Raw genomic sequence first — 23,539 nt, forward strand, 5'->3', positions numbered from 1 at the left:
ATCTCAGCAGAATTGGTCGACATATGATCGCGAACTGTATGCTGCATTTGCTGCTATTAAGGAATTTCGTCACATGTTGGAAGGACAGCAGTTCACTCTCATCAAAGACCATAAGTCACTAACATATGCTTTCCGCCAGCGTCCTGAGAAGGCATCGCCACGTCAGCTGCGACACCTTGACTATATCGGACAGTTCACCACCACTATTGTCCACGTTGAAGGAGAACTAAATGTGCCAGCTGATGCACTCTCCAGGATTGAAGCAATCACTGAAGCAGTTGATTTTGAAGTTCTCGCCGTAGCGCAACAATGTGATAGTGAGCTCCGAGATTTGTTGGCGCAACCATCAGGCCTACAACTCCGCCGTATTACGCTGCCACTGTCAACTGCGCTCCTGTATTGTGATGTCGCCACCAACAAAGCTAGACCTTTTGTGACTATCGACTTTCGCCAACAAGCAATCGCCTCTTTACATAACTGGAATACAAGCTACTACCAACACGGTGAAGCGAGCTTTTGTCTGGCCACTCATGGACAAAAATTACAAGCAACATGTGCGACAACGTGTGGCCTGTCAACGGAATAAGGTTAGCCGGCCCGTTAGATCACCTCTCGGCACATTTCTTCCTCCAAATCAGAGATTTTATCATGTCCACATAGACCTAGTAGGACCTCTCCCACCATCCGAAGGATACACCTACTGCCTTACAGCCATCGATCGTTTTACCCGTTGGCCCGAGGTGTTCCCGATTGCCGACATCGCCGAAACTATCGCGACTGCATTCTTTGACCTACAACATTTCTTTTTTTTTTTAAATTAGTGTGTTGTGAAAAACATGAGAAATGCATAGCGCTGCAGAACATCTAAAAATTAGACCAAAACTATCAGTGTCTAACACAGAAAAACAACGATGTGCTAGCACACGGATTTCCCGATGTAAGCGAGAAATCAGTCGAAAAATCACCGTAAGTACAAATAAACATATTCTTAACGAACTGTTTTTCGACCTAAAAGCAAATCAAAATGTAAATAGCTTTATTACAGACCACTGATGATGCTCTACGTCAATGAAGCCAAACGCGTCTGGTAAAATAGTGACGCATTTTTGTAGTTGGTACGACAGAACAAAATTACCCTCAAGAACTGTAAAGCAACTACGGGTACTATGGCCACACAGGTGAAGAATATACTAAAATTGTTTGCAAAGGCAAGTGTCAGATAGCAAATGAAAAAATGCAGTGATAAAAAGAGTAAAATTACTGTACACTCAACATTAACGCATCGCACTGTTCTTCATATGACGTACATGTTGCTGGCAAACTGCGCATACCTAGTATTGGTATATCGTGTCCATTATAAGCAGATAAAACAGAAACAGGATTTCGTAGCCCTGAGCTACTGAACATACCATAGATGTTTTTATTGATTAGGCAAACAGATGCACATGTGTTCAGTTGAAATTTGAAAGCCTGGTGAGAGACCCTTAGGTGGACAAGAATATTGTTCTCCTGTCTCTGCACCACAGCAGAAGAGTTCCACGAAGCGAAAAAGAGAGACTTTATTTGTGACATAAACGTGTAACGATCTGACAGTCACCAGTGTATGTAGGCGATACCCCAAGTCTCCCGGAGGCAGGAACTGCTGAAAACGTGATTTCGAATACCTTATTACAAAAATGTAGGTGAAAGGACGAATGCACATATCCTGCCAGAGAGTAACTGCAAAATACATCGAGCGACGGGCTCTAGGTCGCACAATATAAGATGGCGAGTCTGCATACCAATAACACAAAAAATATAGCTGTGTTTTTCATGTTAAAAAAAATGTTCAAATGTGTGTGAATTCCTATGGGACCAAACTGCTGAGGTCATCGGTCCCTAGACTTACACACTACTTAAACTAACTTATGCTAAGAACAACACACAAACTTATGCCCGAGGACGGACTCGAACCTCCCGCGGGAGAGATCGCGCAATCATTGACATGGCGCCTCTAACCGCGCGGCCACTCCGCGCGGCTACTCATGTTCCTGGAAGTTGAATTTTTAATTGTGGACTGTATCCTAAGCATTGAATTTCTACAGGAAAGAGACGCCACTATGGACCTTTCAAAGGGGCAAAGCTTCATAGCTATCAATGGCGTCAGAATACAGAGAGATTAGTTAAATTGTGGAGTAGGGCATGGTAAACATTGCCAGAGCCTCAGGATAAAATGCTAAGCATGAGACTGGTTACACAGATGAGCAGCCACCAGAATTTGCTACCGCCGCTAATGTACAGGAGCTGAGTGTTGGATACGACTTTGTGCACAACGGTAAGGAGACGTGAGCTACTGAGTAATGCGGCAACTGTCATTGTTGGAAAGCCGGACAGGAGCAGAAATTATTAGTGAACAAGTAACAGAAGATTTCCCTGATTTGTATTTCTCCAAACATGCGAAGACTCATTGCAAATGATGCAGGAAGAATTAAGAGTTCAGCTCATAATGTCCGCAAGGAAGAGGCTTCAATGGATGCTAGAAGACGTTCCTCTGCAGACTAGGAGGAACCTGTGGTACCAACCTGATGGGTAGAAAGCCCATAGTGCACGAAGTACAATTGCATCTCTTCAAGAATTATTTCCAAATCGTTGCATTGTACATAGAGAATCTATACATTGACCGGCCTGTTCCCCAGAATTGACGTTCGTAGACCTTTTTTCTGTGGGCAATCCGAGAGACTCTGCCTACAAGGACACACCAATTGCACCTGATTATTACAGCAGTCTGCTCGGATATCTCCTAAGAAATGCTAGGCCATGTGCAGTAGTCGTTCAATACCAGTCAGGAAGCGTGTGCTGTCGCTGCCGTTGGTCCTTGGAACACAACCTGTGACTATCAGTCGCCTCGTTACTGGCCAGAATCCACGTAACTAGCATAAGCACTTGCGTGGTTCTCTAATGTGTGCTGTCACAGTGTTGTGCAAGTTTCTGTGTGGAAACTTTTCAGAATTCGATATCTCGTAAACGAGTAGCACTATAATCGTGCAGCAAACACAACTGACATTCTAATTTACACTGTATTTAGTTTGTTAATGTCAAGAGGCATTGTTCCATTTAAAAAATGTATGTTTGCACAAAAAGTACACTTCCTAAGTACTATTACTATCTGTAAATTGGCTAACTATACAAGCTCCTGACAACCAATCCCTTCTGTGAAAACAAACACCAAAAGCACTATCCATTTATATAATATTTTGGGTGCAAGTGTTAGGTGATTCACCCTGGATATACCGGTTGTCTCTCCTATCGGTCTTCAGGCAATATTTTGCTGGTGTTTCGGCAGATATTTGCAATTTTGTTTTTACAACGTGTAACTGGAGTCGGCTCAAACAAACCCACTTCATTATATCCTTCATAAGACATCCAGCTGCAAAATACTGACATAAATTCTTTACAGACGGATGGAAAAGTGGTAGAAGCCGACATGTGGGAAGATCAGTTTGGATTCCGTAGATATGTTGGAACACGTGAGGCAATACTGACCTTGCGACTTATCTTAGAAGAAAGATTAAGGAAAGGCAAACCTACGTTTCTACTATTTGTAGACTTAGAGAAAGCTTTTGACAATGTTAACTGGAATACTCTCTTTCAAATTCTGAAGGTGGCAGGGATCAAATACAAGGAGCGAAATGGTATTTACAATTTGTACAGAAACCAGATGGCTGTTATAAGAATCGAGGGGCATGAAAGGGAAGCAGTGGTTGGGAAGGGAGTGAGACAGGGTTGTAGCCAATTCCCAAAGTTATTCAATCTGTATATTGAGCAAGCAGTAAAGGGAACAAAAGAAAAATTCGGAGTAGATGTTAAAATCCGTGGAGAAGAAATAAAAACTTTGAGGTTCGCCGATGACATTGTAACTCTGTCAGAGACAACAAAGGACCTGGACGAGCAGTTGAACTTAATGGACAGGGTCTTGGAAGGAGAACATAAGATGAACATCAACAAAAGGAAAATGAGGATAATGGAATATAGTGTAATTAAATGATGTGATACTGAGGAAATTAGATGAGAAAATAAGACACTTAAAATAGTAGTTGAGTTTTGTTATTTGGGGAGAAAAATTAATGATGATGGTCGAAGTAGAGAGGATGTAAAATGTAAACTGGCAATGGTAAGAAAAGCGTTTCTGAAGAAGAGAAATTTGTTAACATTGAGTATAGATTTAAGTGTCAGGAAGTATTTTCTAAAAGTAGTTGTATGGAGTGTAGCCATGTATGGATGTGAAACATGGACGATATATATTGTTTAGGCAAGAAGAGAACAGAAACTTTCGAAATGTGGTGCTACAGAAGAATGCTGAAGTTTAAATGGGTAGATCACGTACCTAATAAGGAGGTACTGAAGAGAACTGCGGAGAAGAGGAATTTGTGGCACAACTTGACTACAAGAAGGGATCGGTTGGTAGGACATGTTCTGAGGCATCAAGGGATCACCACGTTAGTGTTGAAGGGCAGTGAAGAGGGTAAAAATCGTAGAGGGAGACCAAGAGATGAATACACTAAGCAGATTCAGAAGGATGTAGGTTGCAGTAGTTAATTGGAGATGAAAAAGCTTGCACAGGGTAGAGTAGCATGGAGAGCTGCATCAAACCAGTCTCTGGACTGAAGACCACAACAACAACAACAGCAACAACAAGACATTCAGCGCCAACAGAAAGCGTTGCTTTGTTTATCATTACAAAGAAAATGACTTTTTGGTAAATGAAATTTTATGCACCCCTCTGATAGTGACCTCAAAGTAGTCTAGCGCGATACACGCTTTATAACTATACGATAACAGGACAGTAAAACACAAAGAGTAACCAGTACTCAGGCAGTCACTGAGCAGCGCTTCTGCAACGAGGCAGCCGTCATCGCGGTCCAGAGCGGTGGTGACACTGCTGGAGTATTAGTTCTTCTTTGAGTTTTATTGTCCCTGTTAATAAATATCGGTAAAACGATTATCGCACTAGGTTAATTTGGGGCCGCTCTGTGTAATGGGCACGTAAGATTATCTATTAAAAATTATTTGGATTGTGGCGGGAAACAAATCGACGCTTTCCATTTAAGTTGGGCTATCTTATTGGTTTCGTTTGTCTTGCCCACATTAGGAACGGATGAGCAGCATTTCTTTGGACTGATCCCAGCTACAGTTGCATAAAATAAATTCCAAATATCTTCCGAAACACCAAAGAAAATACGCCTGCACAACGTATTCACGAGTATGTTGAATATGCGATAAAGATCACTGGACGTATGGGCAGTGAAGAGAACTATCTTCACTAGCGGTGATACACCATGAACAACAGTGAATATATGTGGTTCGAAAAGAAATTATATGCCGCGGATAATGAGTTGTCGATGGACAGGTGTATTGATAGAACGTGAGAGTGTACAATGGTAGTGCCACTGTGAGAGAAAGACGTGTTGCATTGTGTGTACATCTTAAATTAAGTTGTATTTTCTGCTAATCTCTGAACAATATCTACTGAATGTAAAATGAAATGGGAAAAGGGGAGCCTCTCACTGATATAAAAGTTATATTAACTGTGAGAAATGTGGAAGCATTAGCTGAGGTAGTCTAGCCAATCCCTGTAAGACGCTTTGTGTAAGGGAAGTAAGTTCATGTAACGATAAAAAAAATAGTAAGGTAAGGCTTACATAATGAATGCAATTTTTTGTGTGTGCACGAAGAGCATTCTCATATCATGTGACGTACCGCTTATAAAACACTAATACGATCTATTCTTGAGTACTGCTCGAGCGTTTGGGATCCCTATCAGGTCAGATTGAGGGAGGACATAGAAGCAATTCAGAGGCGGGCTGCTAGATTTGTTACTGGAAGGTTTCATCATTACGCGAGTGTTACGGAAATGCTTCAGGAACTCGGGTGGGAATCTATCGAGGAAAGAAGGCGTTCTTTTCGTGAATCGCTACTCAGTAAATTTAGAGAACCAGCATTTGAGGCTGACTGCAGTACAATTTTACTTCTGCCAACTTACATTTCGCGGAAAGACCACAAAGATAAGATAAGAGAGATTAGGGCTCGTACAGAGGCATATAGGCAGTCATTTTTCCCTCGTTCTGTTTGGGAGTGGAACAGGGAGAGAAGATGCTAGTTGTGGTACGAGGTACCATCCGCCACGCACCGTATGGTGGATTGCGCGGAGTATGTATGTATATGTAGATGTAGAGGTAAAAGCTATGGAAAATTGCTTACACAAGACCAATCGACGTAGCTTGCTCTTTATAGGTCAAGTGGATCTGAGGCTTAAGTATGCTGAATTTGAGCGATCGTTAGAGGAAAGAATATTTCATGCTAGGCTAAGAATATTACGCATTACTGCCCAGCTAACTACGTTTTGACTATCTTGCTTAGCTTTGTTCGTCTTGCAACCATTATGAATATGGTGCAAAATAGTTTATTGGGGGGGACGCGGAAGCAACCAAATACGCAGAACTCTGTACCGCCAGTTGCTGTATGGACGAAGTACTTGAGTTTGAGAGGAGCAACCAAGGAAATAAAAAAAGGACAAGTTGGAACAGATGTGGTAGTGATACTCGTTCTTTAGATTATCCATATTTAAGACCTATTTGAATTACTTGTTTTAAAGTGATAAGTTTTATGCGCTGCATAGTTATTCCATTCGTGGGGTAGTTGGGATAGCAGTGAAACATGCTGTTTTGTGAGGATTCAGTGTCACCCATACAGATTTGCATTCGTAAACTGACAATATGAAAATTTAAAACATTAAACAACTGAGTCACGAGTATGTGAACTGACATTACATTGCGGTAAAAGGTGAGTAAAACTACTTCAGCATAGCCAAACGGTAAAATATGCAAAACATTTACCCTCAAGCAGCAATAAATGCTGTTACTGTGCTAAATGCGTGTGTGAACACGTATTGATGAACACGTATCCTGATGTGTCGTAAACATGCGAACTCGAGAATGTACTCGATAATACTTAGCAACTGCCGTGGAGACACCATTTAAAGTAGCATGCCTGTGATGCCAGTAAGCAACTTGAGGCACTATACTATGTTTTGTACAAACTACAATTGACTGACTTTTTGGAGGATTAGTGGCGACTCTTGATCATGTGCAAATGTGCTACAGCACACTGTAAATGTTGCACTGAAGTTATGCCATTTCTCTTTGAATGCAAGCTCTAAACTGCATTAAAATTACGACAGTTCTCTCCGAATGTGTGCTGTTATGAAAATACAACGGACGGAAACATGTTTCGTTGCGTGCTATCCGCGATAACTTGAAACTAGCGTCGTGCGCTGAAATCATTATCAGCCACGCTACAGTCACCTCAGAGAAGGGCACAGCTGTCTGTTTTCGATTATGCATGTTTCAGTATGACCACTATCAGCACTGATGGTGCAACGTTGCTCACAGCACCAAGACATTTTTCTTTGAGGACATTTTTCTTTCAGCATTAGGTGTAAGGTATTGTGCAAACGTAGAGTACTTTTATGAGGAATTCTAGGCCAGCGCTTTTTGTTACAGTGTTGCGGCAGAGCAGTTTAGCACATAGAATTGTAATTTGTTGTCCTATATTTAAATTCTTCTACAACCAATATATTTTTCATTCTATATTATTCCTCTCAGTGTTAAACTGTTGTTTATAAAATTTAATCTTTTGCTGCTACAGACGGGTGAGACGTGGTTTCACTGGAATTAAGGAAAACGTAGAAGGGAGGACCCACCGATACAATTTTCTTTTCACACAACATGCTTATTTAACAACATATAACCATAATTCCTTTTACCACATGAACAAGTTTGCAAAAACGACAACTAGTGTCTTAGTACAACACTACGCCTATGTTTCCGACCAAAGAGCCGACCGAGTAAACCTCTGACGGTCTGATACAAACCAGAAAATAATTAGGGGGTCAGGTAGACAATGACACAATTCACCACGAGGATTACAGAATGTTAGCCCCCTTTATCAGCAAGTAGTTCCATGGATCCACAGTCAGCTGCAGCGGTTGCCGGCCGGGGTGGCCGAGCGGTTCTACGCGCTACAGCCTGGAACCGCGCGACCGCTACGGTCGCAGGTTCGAATCCTGCCTCGGGCATTGATGTGTGTGATGTACTTAGGTTAGTTAGGTTTAAGTAGTTATAAGTTCTAGGGGACTGATGACGTCAGAAATTAAGTCCCTTAGTGCTCAGGGCCGTTTGAACGATTTTGCAACGGTTAGTGAGTGGTGCCGATGAAAGCCAGGTAGAAGAGGGCATCCAGGCCACGAGCGGTCGTCCGACGCAAATGTTGCCAACCGACCGACGGGATATCGGCCTGCTGCTTGTAGTCGACGGTGATCCTAGTGAAGTAATCCGGTATCTTCGCTCTGCGGAAGCTCTGCTTGCGCAGCTCGTGGCTTCCACCGCTCGGACCTCGTGACCACCTCCTGTGGCGACGCTACCGCCAATCCCCAAACTTCGTGCCTCCTTTTCTCGGGCCGCGAACCCATAGATATACAGGCAAGCAAAGACCTTCTAAGGACACAACCCACAGATACCAACTCTTCCTCATAGATATTGGCAATGGGGCCGCAGGAGGGATACTCGATACTACCCTTGAGCCGGTGGCGCCAGGAAGAACAGTCTACTAACTCAATGGCGCCACATATCAACGGGGTCTCTACAGTCTGTGCTGAGAGGGCTTTGTTGTCGCTGTACTGCTCGGTTAGGCTGCTGCATGTGCTGAGACACCGTGTGACGGCCGCTATGAGACATTTATTATCCAGTTTTAAGAAAACTATTTAGTGAAAAAAAATATTTTTGCGCGTCTTACAGCTTGATATCTTGGCTCGATGAAGGACTGAATTTCTTTTCCTTATTCGTCACAGTTACTGTGCTGCTTTGAATTAAGTAAAGCATTGTACAACATTTTAAACTTTGTGTATGGTTAATTTAAAGCCAAATTTTGTCTTGAATGTAGATAAGATATCGAAATATTACTCATAACTAAAATCAGAACGCTATCTCATTTCGTTGTTGGGCTATTGGTTTTTATATGAGTCGGCCACTTCTGTTATCACGCATCGAGAATCATTTGGTCGTAACAGTCGTCACATTTCATAAACGTTTCAAGTTATCGAAACGAGGTACTTTGCAAATATTAAGGGAAGGGGCACGTGTATTTTATGATAATTATTTGAAACTTTTTTATTCACCGAGATATGAAAGTAGTCCAACCGTATTATAGCAGTGAGAGGGTCGGCGGAACAGGCCGCATAAACACGCCATTAGCGCTTAAGTTATCTAAGAGTATGAGGGATGTTTGAACAGCGGTGCACACATCAATTCATTAGCCTACTGCTTCTGTGTGTGGACTGGCCATTAGTTGATTCCAGTTCTATTCCCACTGTTGCCATGGTTCTTTGCCATTGCACTTTATTCCTTAATACTTTCAATTTAGTTACGATTTCTCCCCTTGTATGCCAAAAGACTATTAGCCACCACACTGTAGCACACTGGCAAATTTTTGCACGTATCGGCTCTATAGAGGATAGATGAAAGTATATAGGAATGTGGACGTCGAAGAACTGCTGCCCTTGAATCTTTATTTTGTATTAACGAACAAATGACTATAGTCCACCCAAATAGTACACGTACCCCGCAAAAGGTGGGATAGAAGATTTTAATTCTTTAACTCGCTCATATGCTTGGAAAGCCCAGACGACCAAGTTTTGTCAACAAAATTTATGTTGGCTAAGCTTTTGCTAGACAAAAATTTCGAAAATTTCTTTTTCAGTTTCCTTCAAAACTTCTCAGTTCTTGTGCTCCTAGCGCCTTGATGTCTATATTCTTTTTAAATGAACACAAAATTCTCTAAAAATTTTTTTCTGCATCCTATACCAAGGAAGCCACAATTCGTAAAAAGCGATAAGTTTTTTATTGCTTTTTGCGCAAAATGGCAACATAAGTAAGTTTTGGGCACATTTTCTTCATTTTCTGTTTGCACAGTAGAAATGTGATACGTTCTGTATTGGGATTAAACGTCTCAATTTGCAGTCGAGTGACTCCTGGGCATCAATCTACTGTATTTCGTACATCACTAGTCGAAGTTAAGCTCCCAGGCTTTTCAGCCCTGACTCACACACATACATATAACTACTTCATTTACTCATTGTGTTGCATATACCGGGTGGTCCACTGATAGTGACCGGGCCAAATATATCACGAAATAAGCATCAAACGAAAAAACTAAAAAGAACGAAACTCGTCTAGCTTGAAGGGAGAAACCAGATGGCGCTTTGGTTGGCCCGCTAGATGGTGCTGCCGCAGGTCAAACGGATATCAACTGCATTTTTTAAAAATAGGAACCTCCATTTTTTTATTACATATTCGTGTAGTACGTAAAGAAATATGAATGTTTAAGTTGGACCACTTTTGTCGCTTTTTGATAGATGGCGCTGTGATAGTTACAAACATATGGTTCACAATCTTAGACGAACAGTTGGTAACAGGTAGGTTTTTTAAATTAAAATACAGAACGTAGGTACGTTTGAACATTTTATTTGGGTTGTTCCAATGTGACATGTACCTTTGTGAACTTATCATTTCTGAGAACGCATGCTGTTACAGTGTGATTATCTGTAAATACCACATTAATGCAATAAATGCTCAAAATGATGTCCGTCAAACTCAATGCATTATGTAGACATAATGAACAACGATGTAGATTGTTAACGCCGATTTTTTTTTACACTCTAAGGAAAAAACAGAAAAAAAGTAACGACGCGTCACGAAGAAAGTAGCCGAATGGGTCGAAAATCGGTAGCTGCATTGTACATAAATGTGCAAACAAATAACTAAAGCACCACAAAAATTGGATGATTTATTCAAGAGAAAGTGTTTCAGAAACTGAGCAAGTCAATAACGCCTTGTTCCGCCACTGGCCCTTAGGCAAGTTCTTTCTGCGCTTAATTGGCAGAGTTGATGTGTGTCCTCCTGATGAATATCGTGTCAAATTCTGTCCAATTGGAACGTTAAATCGCCAAAATCCCGACATGGTTAGAGGGCCATAGGCGTAATGCTCCAAACATTCTCAACTGGGGAGAGAGTTGGCAATCTTTCTGGCCAAAGTAAGGATTGGTAAGCAAGAAAACAAGCAGTAGAAACTTTCGTTTTGTGGGCATGGGCATTATCTTGCTTAAATGTAAGCCCAGAATGGCATCCCATTAAAGGGCGTAGAATATCGTTGACGTACCACTGTGCTGTAAGGACGCCGCCGGTAGAAATGGCACCCCACACTGTCACTATTCGTTGTGGAGCCGTATAGTGGGCGACAATCAAGTTGGCATCCCACTACTGCCCAGGGCTTCTCCATGTAATCGCCCCACGGAAAATTACCCTCTACCACGCAATAATTAATAATGGTCAATCAAATTATCCACATTTATTTACGTTTGAAAAGTATCTGAGCAGATTTTCTAGTAATATATGCGCCGACAGCTCGTCGACGCCAAGGTATTTTTCTAGTACGTTTATTCTTTGGAACAACAGAGGTACAGAGATGTATGCTCCATGGTCATTATATAGAGTGAGAGAGAAAGGAACAGCTTCGGAAAGTATCGGTTGGAAGATTTTCGGATTGCTAAAGGAGATTTATTTACTCTTCTTCGCGCTAAAGCGAGACAGGAAAGTTTGTGCCGCTGGCGTGGTAGATAAAGAGAAAGAAGGACTTGTAAAAGTAAATTGCATGAGACTTAAAATCCACGGAAACGGAACATGTACGGAAATGGATTCAATATACAATTTTCCTCAGAAATAAGGATTGTGACCATTTTATTCTAGAGTGAATGACGAATGCGTTCTCTGTCTGAATCATTGATGATTGTCTGGGCCCTGTACTTAATTGGGAAGTTTCAGCTGTGACGAAGAGAGCCTGCAATCTCTGAGTTTTATTGAAATCGTCCAAAAAGGCTTCGTCCACATCTGAAATTTTAGATCTGTCGTAAACTGAACGAAGTGTTCAAACGATCGATTTTCCCAACTGAATGCAGCGCTTAATAATAATAACGTATGTAAAGATCTTTTCTAGCAAGCCAGCCGCTGAATATTAAGACGAAGGGCTCCACCAGAGATTCTACTAGGCTGATTTCATGTAACTTATATTTGAACTGTACACAGATAAAGGACAGAGAGAGAGAGAGAGAGAGAGAGAGAGAGAGAGAGAGAGAGAGAGAGAGCGAATGGAATTCTAGAAGTTACTCAGAATCCTCCCATTAGCATAATTTTTTTGTCTGTCTTTGCACGGATAAGCCTGATAAGAAAACCTAAGCCCTTGACTTTATTGTACAGAATTGTGTGTGAGGGTGAGAGACCGATAAAGGCGACAGATACACTTCTGTACAGACAAAACATTACACCAAGTTAGCGGCTAGCTGCATTAACACACACACATAGACTTTCAACAAAAACCAAAGCAGTAAAAGAATTCATTAGAATGGCCAATCCGTGACAGGACACGTTTTTGGACGTTGTTAAAATAATTTTGTTCTTTGTTTCATGTGAACTACGACGAGACAACTTAACGTGGAAAAGAGAAGAAATACTCGCAGTCGTATTATTTGATCTACAAATAAAAGCAGCACGCTGGACGCATGGCCAGATCTATACTTTTTTATCAAAGCTTGCTAGTATTGAGGTAGTAGACGTAGATTTGAACATTTACTAATTGTGTTCATAACAGAAGTAGTTTGATTGATCTGCCCTAGTTGCATTTACCTGTATAAATACTATAACAAAGTAGCCACAGAAGTATTCTTGTGAAGGGAGATATATATACATCTTGACTGTAGAACATTTATATGGTTTTAACTAGGGCAATGTTCAAGAAGAGTCAAGGAGAGCAGAGCAACACGCAACAGCCTTCAGCTGTGAGCACTGATGATAATGATGTAGTAAGAAGTGTTGTAGAACCGATCGCTACAGATAGCGCAGTAGAACGCCCGGTAGACACGGCTGGAGATGTAACAGCCAGTATGCAACATGGATTAGACCCATTGGTCATTATCATGAGGCAGATGCAGATGTTAACGGAGACCGTGAATAATATGAATACAAAATTAGCCTCAGTTACTGAAGGGCAGGAAAATATGAAAACCGACATTAACGCGAAATTAGCCTCAGTTACTGAAGGGCAAAAACCATTTGAATACAAAATTAGCCTCAGTTACTGAAGGGCAAGAAAATTTGAAAACCGACATTAACGCGAAGTTCGCCGCAGTGAATGAAGGGCAAAATGATTTGAATGCGAAGTTAGCCTCAGTTACTGAGGGGCAGGAAAAGCTGAAAGTTGAGATTAAGCAGCAGTTACATGACAGTTTTTCCGAATTAGAACAACGGATAGAGGCGAAGACAAAGGAACTTAAAGATCAGGCCGAAGAGACGGAACGAAAATTAACTGCACAAATCGAATTGGTTAAAGCTCAATGTGAGGAATCTACTCAACGCGTACGTGTAGAAATGAAGGAGTACGTGGCTATTAAGATAGATACCGTACGCGAACAGGTGGAAATGGTTCCGCAATTAGTACAAAAGCAAGATGCCATGTCATGTGCAATTGCGCAACCTCCTGAATTGGCACGTACGCAGACGAACCTAAAGGAAAGTGTGGAACATCTGACAGAACGTCAAGACGTTATAGACCACCAGATTAATGTATTAACGGGTAAATTATCCGAAATCACATTAGAAAACAAAAGGCTAATGTGTGAAAACGTTGAGCAAAATGTTAAAGAAGCATTCCAGAGTCTGTGCGGCAAACAGGAAGAGAATTTGTTTGCGAAAGGACTAGAGGAAGTGCGACAGCAGTTAGGTGCTGATCTCGAGCATTGGAAACAAACGATAGCAGAGTCGATACGCGTTTCACAACAAGACTCAGAACAAATGAATACAGGCTAGCAGCAGAAGTTGCCAGCGACTATAGAGCCAGTTACTGCACATTCGCACACAATACCGACTTGTGTGAGTAACTCAAATATTAAACTGCCACGAGCTAGTTGTTCGCGTGAAGTTTTATCTGACGGAGATTACGAAAGCCTTTGCCATGCCGAAGAAAAAATGATAAAGCATCGGCAATTTCAGATTTTTAACACTGACAAAAGGGGGGTCCATCCGATTGTTTTTATTCGAAGTTTTAGAGGAGTTCTACCCAGAAATTGGTCGGAGTGGCAGAAGATCAGTTTCGTTACTGGGTATATACAAGGTTCGGGGGCGATCTGGGCCTCGGACATGACTTCTGTTTGCTCGACCTATGACGATTTTGAGAAAGCGTTTTTAGCAAAGTTCTGGTCAGAAGGAGTACAGGAACGCCTAAGGCAGGAGGTGCTCTACCCAGAGCCTTTCTCTTTTTCGAAAGGAAGCCTTAGGAAGTATTTTGAAAAATATATAAATAAAACTAGATATTGGGACAGACCCATGCCTTTGCCAGACATAATAAACATACTTAAGGCAAGATTACCAACTAGCATCCGGAATCAATTAATTTACGGCAACGATAAAGACCTGGAGTCGTTCCTCACGACGTTAGATCATATAGACATTATAGAAGAGAACAACCAGAAAGCCCGTAACAACAGATTCCAATATAGGGAGATAGAACCTCCGCCAAATGGTAGGCAAGTGAACGCACAGAGATCGATAAATAGTGGAGAAACCCCTCAAAATCTCAATAATAATACCGGCAATAGTCTTGCGAGGGGCTATCCAAGGAACAACAGGAATGGGAAACGATACAATCCCGTATGGGGGAACGAAAGGAATTTCAGACCACAAGCTTGGAACAATAACAGTAATAGAAAGTGGAACCAACCGGGGGGAATAAACTCAAATAACCAACATCAGTGGGGACGGACATCCGCGAATCAACCGGTAATTACCGAAGTGACGGATGAGGCCAACCACCAGGTGAATCAAAATCCAACAAACTTGTAAGGACCCACTCGTGCCCCGGAGGAGCGGTCAACAATAGGTTGAGGGACAACAGGATATGTGTACCCATGCTAACGTATAATGATGGACGATTACTGGCAGATGAATTGACCGAGGACTTAGAACCCCAAGATGAGAATAAGGAACAGGTGGCAGTAGCCGAAGTGCAAGTCATTTTGGAAACTGTACCTATAGTGGCGGTTTTAGACACAGCTGCAACCACAAATGTTATTTCGGAGGCTCTATTCAACAAGATCAGAAATATAAGACGCGTACCAATTTTTCCAGTTCAAAATTGCAAAATAATAGGCGCCGCTGGGGCTCGATCGGCGAATGTAAAAGTGCAGTCACTACTTAGTGTAGAAGTAGGAAAGGTAGCAATATTAAGCACATTCCTTGTCGTGAAAAATTTGGTGGTAGACTGCATTATCGGAGTCGACAGCGTACGTCAATACGGATGCAGAATAGATTTTAAAACAGGAAAAATTTGGTTAAATGTAAATAAACAAGAAATTGAGTTGGACTTGTTGAAAAAAGAAAGCCTTACCAGAAAATATAACAGTGGGATCAGTGTGCAAGTAATCAGGACTGCACAAAATTCTAAACAGCACGTGAATAATGAGTTCAAAGTCAAAGGAGATTTCGGTCAATTAGTGTATGAGAAGTTAAATGAATCCGAATGCATCACTGAAGATCAGAAGAAGCAGCTCAAAGCATTATTATCAGCGTATGAAAACGTGTTTGATGAAAGGCCAGGAGTGATTAAAGGATACATATGCCATCTCTACGTTAAGCCGCACAAAACGTATTGTAGAACTTTCTATCCTGTTCCCTGGAGGTTAAAGGCTCAAGTTCAAAAGGAAATAGATCGCTACCCGGGATCGAACAAAATAAAAGGGTTATTTCCTCATAACGACTTAAAAAGATATAATGAAGATTAGAAGATAGGGAGGAATGGTGTTCCGAATGACAGAGATGAACGCTCGTAAAAAAAAAATATATAACAATAAACTGTGTGTGTGTAGTGTTAAAAGCCTTTAAATTGAAATAGTTAGTCAGTGACATAGAGTATAGAAATAGTGACTAATTAGTACTATTGAGTGTTGTAAAAAAGATAGTGGAGATAGGCTTCACCTGTGGTTTGGGTGAACATAGAACTTTAGCATTGCTAATGTTATCAAGATGTATAAAGGATCTGACTGACCTTCAAGAAGAATGAAATGTTTCCCCGCAAATGACGCTGAATAATCTAAAGAGGTTCGAGTGAAGATTCATATATAATCTCATGTGAACGCTTAAATGTGTAAATATGTGAAGGGATGTGTTGTGGTAGTGAATCGTGAGTGACGGTTAACGCCGCAAAGATTATTTCCCGCGCAAAACAGTTGACGTCGGCGCGAGAATTAAAAATCGATATAGACGATACAGATATCCTTTGTAAGAGACTCGCACCAAACGCGAGGATAAACTGATTCATGTTGAACTTTACAAGGAATAGGTGGTATAATTTGAAGTTAAGAGTTTTAATTTATTATTGAATGATTAAAGAAAGTAGTATTCATAGATTCAGTAGTAATTTAATGGTTCGTGTTCGTTTGGGAATTTTGTGTGAAAAATCCATTTCCATATATGAGCATGGATGAACACCGTATGAATCAGAGAGTAAATGAAAGAAGTTAATCCGCATTCCTCAATGCTAATAACTTCTACATTTCAGCACTCAAGCGTAGAAATATATGTATTTAGAATAAAAAGTTTTTTTTTTTTTTTGAGTATAGCTAAATTATATGACTTATCAAGGAAATATGGATGATGTCTTGGAATAAAATGAACTACACTTTCCATTATTCGATGATTTGAATCCAAAATCTATAGTCGGTTACATGAATCCTTTAAATTACGAAGAACAAATCAGTCATAGAAAATCTGTTAAAACTTTTGGACTTATAAGCACAAGTGGGGAGGCAAAGTCAAAAGGACTATTCAAACGAGAGTAAATCGGATGATGCTTTTGGCAACATCATTAATTAAGAGTTGAATTCCTTGAAGTACGTCGTAACAAAAAGGATCCATGAAGCCACAAGGATTTTGCTTTCAAAAAGGAGAATCTTGGACGGTGCAACCTAATCAGTTCTCTTACAGGAAGAGTTTCCCTTTTGGTAATTGCTAATTCTTTTGGAATGAATGTTGCATGTGTATTCGAGTATCCCTGTCCCTTCTACTCTTCCCATTGTGGGCCGCGTAGAAGATCAACGACAGAGGGGGCCGCATAGAAGACCGACTACAAATGTGGACGTCGGGGACTAGCAAGACCCAGGGGAGTTTAGCACCGCAAGATATTGTCCTAGGAGCAAGATTGTAAAACGCAAATTCACGTTGTTTATTGTAAAACGTTTTTTTTGCTAGAGGCACAAACTACTCTTCTCCAAATCGTGATACAAATTAAGCCCTATCTTTCCTTTAGAGATAAATTTCAAAATTATTTTTGTTCTTCTATAGGCTTTCCTATCTTCTATGTACCGTAGGCTGGGGGTCTAAGCTTAAGAGGTTTTCCAAGGTTTCCCTGCTTAAGAAAGTTCCCGAATGGGTAGACCCTGACATAAGTTCATGAAAGATCATCTTCCTTGGTTGTGCACAGCAAACATAACACCTAGATGCACGTAAAAGTAATACAGCCGCGGTACCGGTCTCTTCATTTCTTCTGTCTTCAACATTTCTTTTCTTCGTCTAGTTCAAACATAATATTCTTTTTCAGTCGGAGGACTGACAATCATCACTTCCGGGTTATCCACGCTAATAGATAGCTCGCGAAGTGTGTTCGGTGAATAAAAATTGACCTCACAAACTTCGCTCGCTGCGAGGGGCATTGTAATCGCCCCACGGAAAATTACCCTCTACCACGCAATAATTAATAATGGTCAATCAAATCATCCACATTTATTTACGTTTGAAAAGTATCTGAGCAGATTTTCTAGTAATATATGCGCCGACAGCTCGTCGACGCCAAGGTATTTTTCTAGTACGTTTATTCTTTGGAACAACAGAGGTACAGAGATGTATGCTCCATGGTCATTATATAGAGTGAGAGAGAAAGGAACAGCTTCGGAAAGTATCGGTTGGAAGATTTTCGGATTGCTAAAGGAGATTTATTTACTCTTCTTCGCGCTAAAGCGAGACAGGAAAGTTTGTGCCGCTGGCGTGGTAGATAAAGAGAAAGAAGGACTTGTAAAAGTAAATTGCATGAGACTTAAAATCCACGGAAACGGAACATGTACGGAAATGGATTCAATATACAATCTTCCTCAGAAATAAGGATTGTGACCATTTTATTCTAGAGTGAATGACGAATGCGTTCTCTGTCTGAATCATTGATGATTGTCTGGGCCCTGTACTTAATTGGGAAGTTTCAGCTGTGACGAAGAGAGCCTGCAATCTCTGAGTTTTATTGAAATCGTCCAAAAAGGCTTCGTCCACATCTGAAATTTTAGATCTGTCGTAAACTGAACGAAGTGTTCAAACGATCGATTTTCCCAACTGAATGCAGCGCTTAATAATAATAACGTATGTAAAGATCTTTTCTAGCAAGCCAGCCGCTGAATATTAAGACGAAGGGCTCCACCAGAGATTCTACTAGGCTGATTTCATGTAACTTATATTTGAACTGTACACAGATAAAGGACAAAGAGAGAGAGAGAGAGAGAGAGAGAGAGAGAGAGAGAGAGCGAATGGAATTCTAGAAGTTACTCAGAATCCTCCCATTAGCATGAGGGTGAGAGACCGATAAAGGCGACAGGTACACTTCTGTACAGACAAAACATTACACCAAGTTAGCGGCTAGCTGCATTAACACACACACATAGACTTTCATCAAAACCAAAGCAGTAAAAGAATTCATTAGATCCAGACACGAGTTCGCCACTTATAGGGGCTCAGTTCTAACTGGGACTCATCACTGAAGACAATTCTACTCCAGGCAATGAGAGTCCAGGCCGAAAACATGTCTGGAGATGTCCCAAACTGTGGTGCGATACGAACATGAGTATCGCCAGCTATATGACCCCATAACAGGAAGTGATGGTCTGCAGTGCCATTTCTTTTCATAGCAGAACACCTTTGGCTGTCATCCAAGCCATCGTTACAGTACAGTCGTACATCGACGATATTCTGCGCTCCTTTCCGTTGCCTTTCATTGCAAGCCATGCGTGGCTTACCTTTCACCAAGTTCCCACCCATACGCTGTCAGTATTTCTACTGTTCATCTGCGTGCTTGGCACACCCTATCTTGCACTGCGAGGTCGCTGGGTCTCCCCATCTGAGAACGTTTGGAGCATTTGGACAGGACCCTCCAACATCTGTGGATTTTGATAATGTAACGCGCCAATTGGACAGAATTTGGCACGTTATCCCTCAGGATAAGGGCCTGAGACGCACCGACGCGCTATTGACTAGATCAATTTGTGAAGCTCTTTGTCTTGAATAAAACATCCACGTTTTCTGAAAGTGTTATCTTTTGTTTGTCTGTGGATCTACCGATTTCCGTCCTGTCGGATAATTCATTCGCGGTGCGTCTTTTTTCTTTTTTTACATAGAGCAGATCGGGGGGAGATGCCTATCGGGGTGTGATGCCTAAAGCTGGCATTTCCGCCGGCTCTCGACAATTCGCCACACCAACCTGAACGGCAATAGCTAGCTGTAGTATGGGGCGAAGGCAGCTCCGTGTATCGCTGTGGTAATTGTTTCTCCACTTTGGAAGCAACAAATACAAGGTAAGAGCTAAAACTGACGCCTTCTTCATAGTGCATAGCTATTTTCAAGAGCGTACGAGGGTCTGAATAATGTAGTAGGACCAAATGCTGCACATGTTGAGCGTAGGAGATACTTTGTAGTTTCATCCGCCGTTGCCACACAACGGCCATGTGGTACCAGTCATGTTAAATTGCATCTCACCCCGATCCTCGGGAGAGACGCCATTGTTTACTTTGAGTAAGATGCCGAATCGTATCCCCCAGGTACACAGACTTTCTTTTCGTAAGAAATGTCTCGAACGTATGTTAGAACATCAAACAGGAGTCAGTGGTCTGAAGAATGGCTATGGAACATGTAAGAACTGATGGAATGAATTGTTTTCAGCGTCCCAAGAATATGGAATCCAATATAGAACTCTGAAGCGACGTCTGTTGAAGAAAGATGAAAGGAAGCATGGCATGAGCCCACAAAGTGAGCACTATTCTATTCATTATAGTGTTTTCTTTGATTATGGAGCAAAATGAGAATAATTTCTAACTGAAATATTAATTCACCTAGAAATTAATGATTGAATTACACTTTTTTAATTCCTCAAACTTTTCTCAGTGATGAATAACTATCACATTATAATTATTGTTTTGATTTATAAGTAGCCTTCGTGAAGAAAATGAGAAACAATTGCTCACTTACATAAGAAAATTGCAAATGTGTGGATTTCCACCAACTGGAGAAACTCTTCGTAGGCTGGTATTCCAGTTTGCGGAAAGAAATGGAATTCCTCATAGATTTTCTAAAGAAAATCAAATGGCGGGTTGGAACTGGCTACAGTCCTTTCTGAAACGTAACCCACAGCTAGCTATGAAGAAGCTACAAGGTCTCTCTATTGATAGGGCTATGGGAATGAATAAAGAAGCTATTGCAGCATATTTTTCTTTAGTTCTGGAAGTCTTAACAGGAAATTATTTACTGGATAAGCCTGGCCGTCTGTACAACATGGACGAAACTGAGTTTCAGATGAATCCTAGGCCAGACAAAGAGATAACAGAAAAAGGTTCTCCTTCTTTGTAATCACTTGCTGCAATGCTGAAGGCAACTTCAGTCCTCCAGCGTGCATTTTAAAAGGTAAAAGAAATAAGTCTGAATGGAAGGATGGACTTCCGATTGGTATGATTGTATTTATGAATGAGAGATCAGAGTATGTCAACTCTTATATATTCATGAGTTGGATGAAAGACCACTTTATTCCCAGAAAACAACAAGAAAAAATAGTTCTGCTTCTCTACGGGCACACCTCACATTCTACTGATCCAGATATGCTTGATCTTGCAACAGAAAATGATGTGACCATGATTGGTTCACCTCCACGTTTAATACACTACCTTCAGCCTCTTAACATGTGTATTTTCAAATCACTGAAACAAGCTTTTTACAGGACAATGCGCAACTGGATATTGTGTCATCCTGGACGTAAAGTCTCAAGAGCACAGTTCCCAGTCTTCCTCAGCGAAGCGTGGAAGAAAGCTGCGGCTCCATACAATGCTCAATCTGGATTTGAAGCTTGTGGCTTTTACCCACGCAACCTGTAAATAATTCTAGAGGAGGCATTTTAAATTTCTGATCTTGCTGCTACTGGTGTGGCAGAGAAGAATAAAGGATATAACACTGACTGTAGAGGATGTGCCCAGGTTGTTCTCCCACAGAAAGGCAATAGAAGACTTGAAGCACGGGTCGATAATGAGCCGATACCAGGAACATCGTTCGAAGAAATTTCTCCTATGCCTATCTTGGATCCATTACACATCAAAGGCAGAAAGAAAACGGGTGATGTTCTCACAGAAGGTAGTCGAAAAGAAGCAGCAAGAGCTAGGTCACAGCGAATTAAAAGCAAAAAATCAACCACAGGTCGGTCTAAGTTTAGCAAACCAAGTAACTCAGCAAATGACAGTGATTATTGTGCTGAGTGTGAAAAGAATTATTATGATAAAAATGGACCACAGGTGGATTGGATTCGGTGTGTCATTTGCAATAAATGGTTGCATGAAACCTGTACAGAGGAGGAAAACATGTGCAATAACAGTGCAAATGAATTCTGATTTCATTTGGATGCTTTCTTGTCATTTGCTTATTCTTAAATGTATTTTTATATTTGTTTTGTATTCTATTCCTTACAAGCGTAATAAATTTGCTTTCTGAATTACTTATGTAGCTATGTTGTATCATAAATGCACAAAACTAGTGCTGAGATCTCCTTGCAATATAACTGTCATCTCACCCGGATGCCTGCGGTGAGATGCCTAAATTAAATACGCATGTAATTACTAATGGTTTCGTAACGCCAACTGGCCTTTACATTGAAAAATCGCATCAGTGAACAATATTTCAGTGCTGATCCTGAATCTCCAATTCTAACTCGTCTTGTGATCCTCCAAACCTTAAGTAGGGCATCTTCCCCCGGTCTACTATATGGTCTTTTTCAAAAGCCTTAAGAGATTTCGCAGAAAATTCGGGGACATCACTCTTCAGGACCCCGTCGCGTATGACCTTGCGTTGGAAACCAAAGAACCTTAGTAACATTTAGGAAACAGTCATCCCCAAGAATCGACAGAAGAAAATATTTAAGATGAAGATAGACACACTGCCTGCTAAAAAAAGAGTGAAGCACGCGGACGGGGAGGCAGAAGCAATATGACACTTAATTCGTGTATGTGATATTTGTGGTTAAAAGTCGAGTTCACTTAGCAGTATGACTCTGCGCTCCCTCTGACCTGGAGGCATGCACTGATATGGCGGAAAGGGTGTCATAAAGCCGCTCTAGCTTGTACTTCATATCCTTGATACTCACACTGGGACAGAGATGACATACGGAATGGTACCACACAGCTTCCTATCGGGGACAGATCTGGTGATTTTACTGGCCACTGGAGTATCTCAACGTCACACAGAAAATTTGCTGAGGCATGCCACATTATGTGACAGAGCGTTGTCCCGTTAAAAATGGTACCACGACACTGTCACATCAGAGGTAACAAATGAAGACGCAGGACATCGCGGACGTACAATTTTGCCGCTAGAGCTCCTTCAGACATTATCGTCTGTGGGCTCACACGCGATGTCTCCCCACACCGTGACACCAAACGTAACATCGATGAGCCTCTTCAAAACGTTGGAAGAATGCAAGATCTCCACAGGTCTCCACCATACCCGCCGACGAGGCTCATCAAGTGTAGTAAAGAACCGTGATTCATCGCCGAACACAATGCGACACCTTTCATCAGCAGTCCTTGCTTCCTGGACGTGGCATCACTCCAAATGAAGCCTTTAGTGTTGAGGGGTTAACGGCAACTGCGCTTAGTACGGTAGTTCCTTGGATCTGTTGCTGCCAGTCACCTACCAGTGGTGATGGACGATGCAGAATACTATCTTCTGGTTGGCAGGGACAGATATGAAAGGGTTATAGTGTGCTTGATGCACAAAGTGGCGATCCCAGTGGTGGCCTGGAGTGGTTGACTGGAACCTTGGTGACGAGTATGTCGGCCCTCAAGTTGCTGTGCAGTCAAACGCTGCACCACTGCCACATCCGAATGTTCCAGAAATCTGGATATTGTACGAGACGAGCAGTTAGCCAAATGGAGACAAACAGTGTCACCCTTTTGCTGATCCTGCTGCCACACACGTGTCCAGCACAAGATCACTTAACATCTGACACTGTTGACATTCCTTACCTACCGTACCGAGCCTGCTGATAACACTAGCCGGCTGGTGTGGCTTCAGTCTGGAACCGCGCTCGCTACGGTCGCAGGTTCGAATCCTGCCTC

Source organism: Schistocerca cancellata, chromosome 2 (assembly GCF_023864275.1).
Source record: "Schistocerca cancellata isolate TAMUIC-IGC-003103 chromosome 2, iqSchCanc2.1, whole genome shotgun sequence".
Lineage (NCBI taxonomy): Eukaryota > Metazoa > Arthropoda > Insecta > Orthoptera > Acrididae > Schistocerca > Schistocerca cancellata.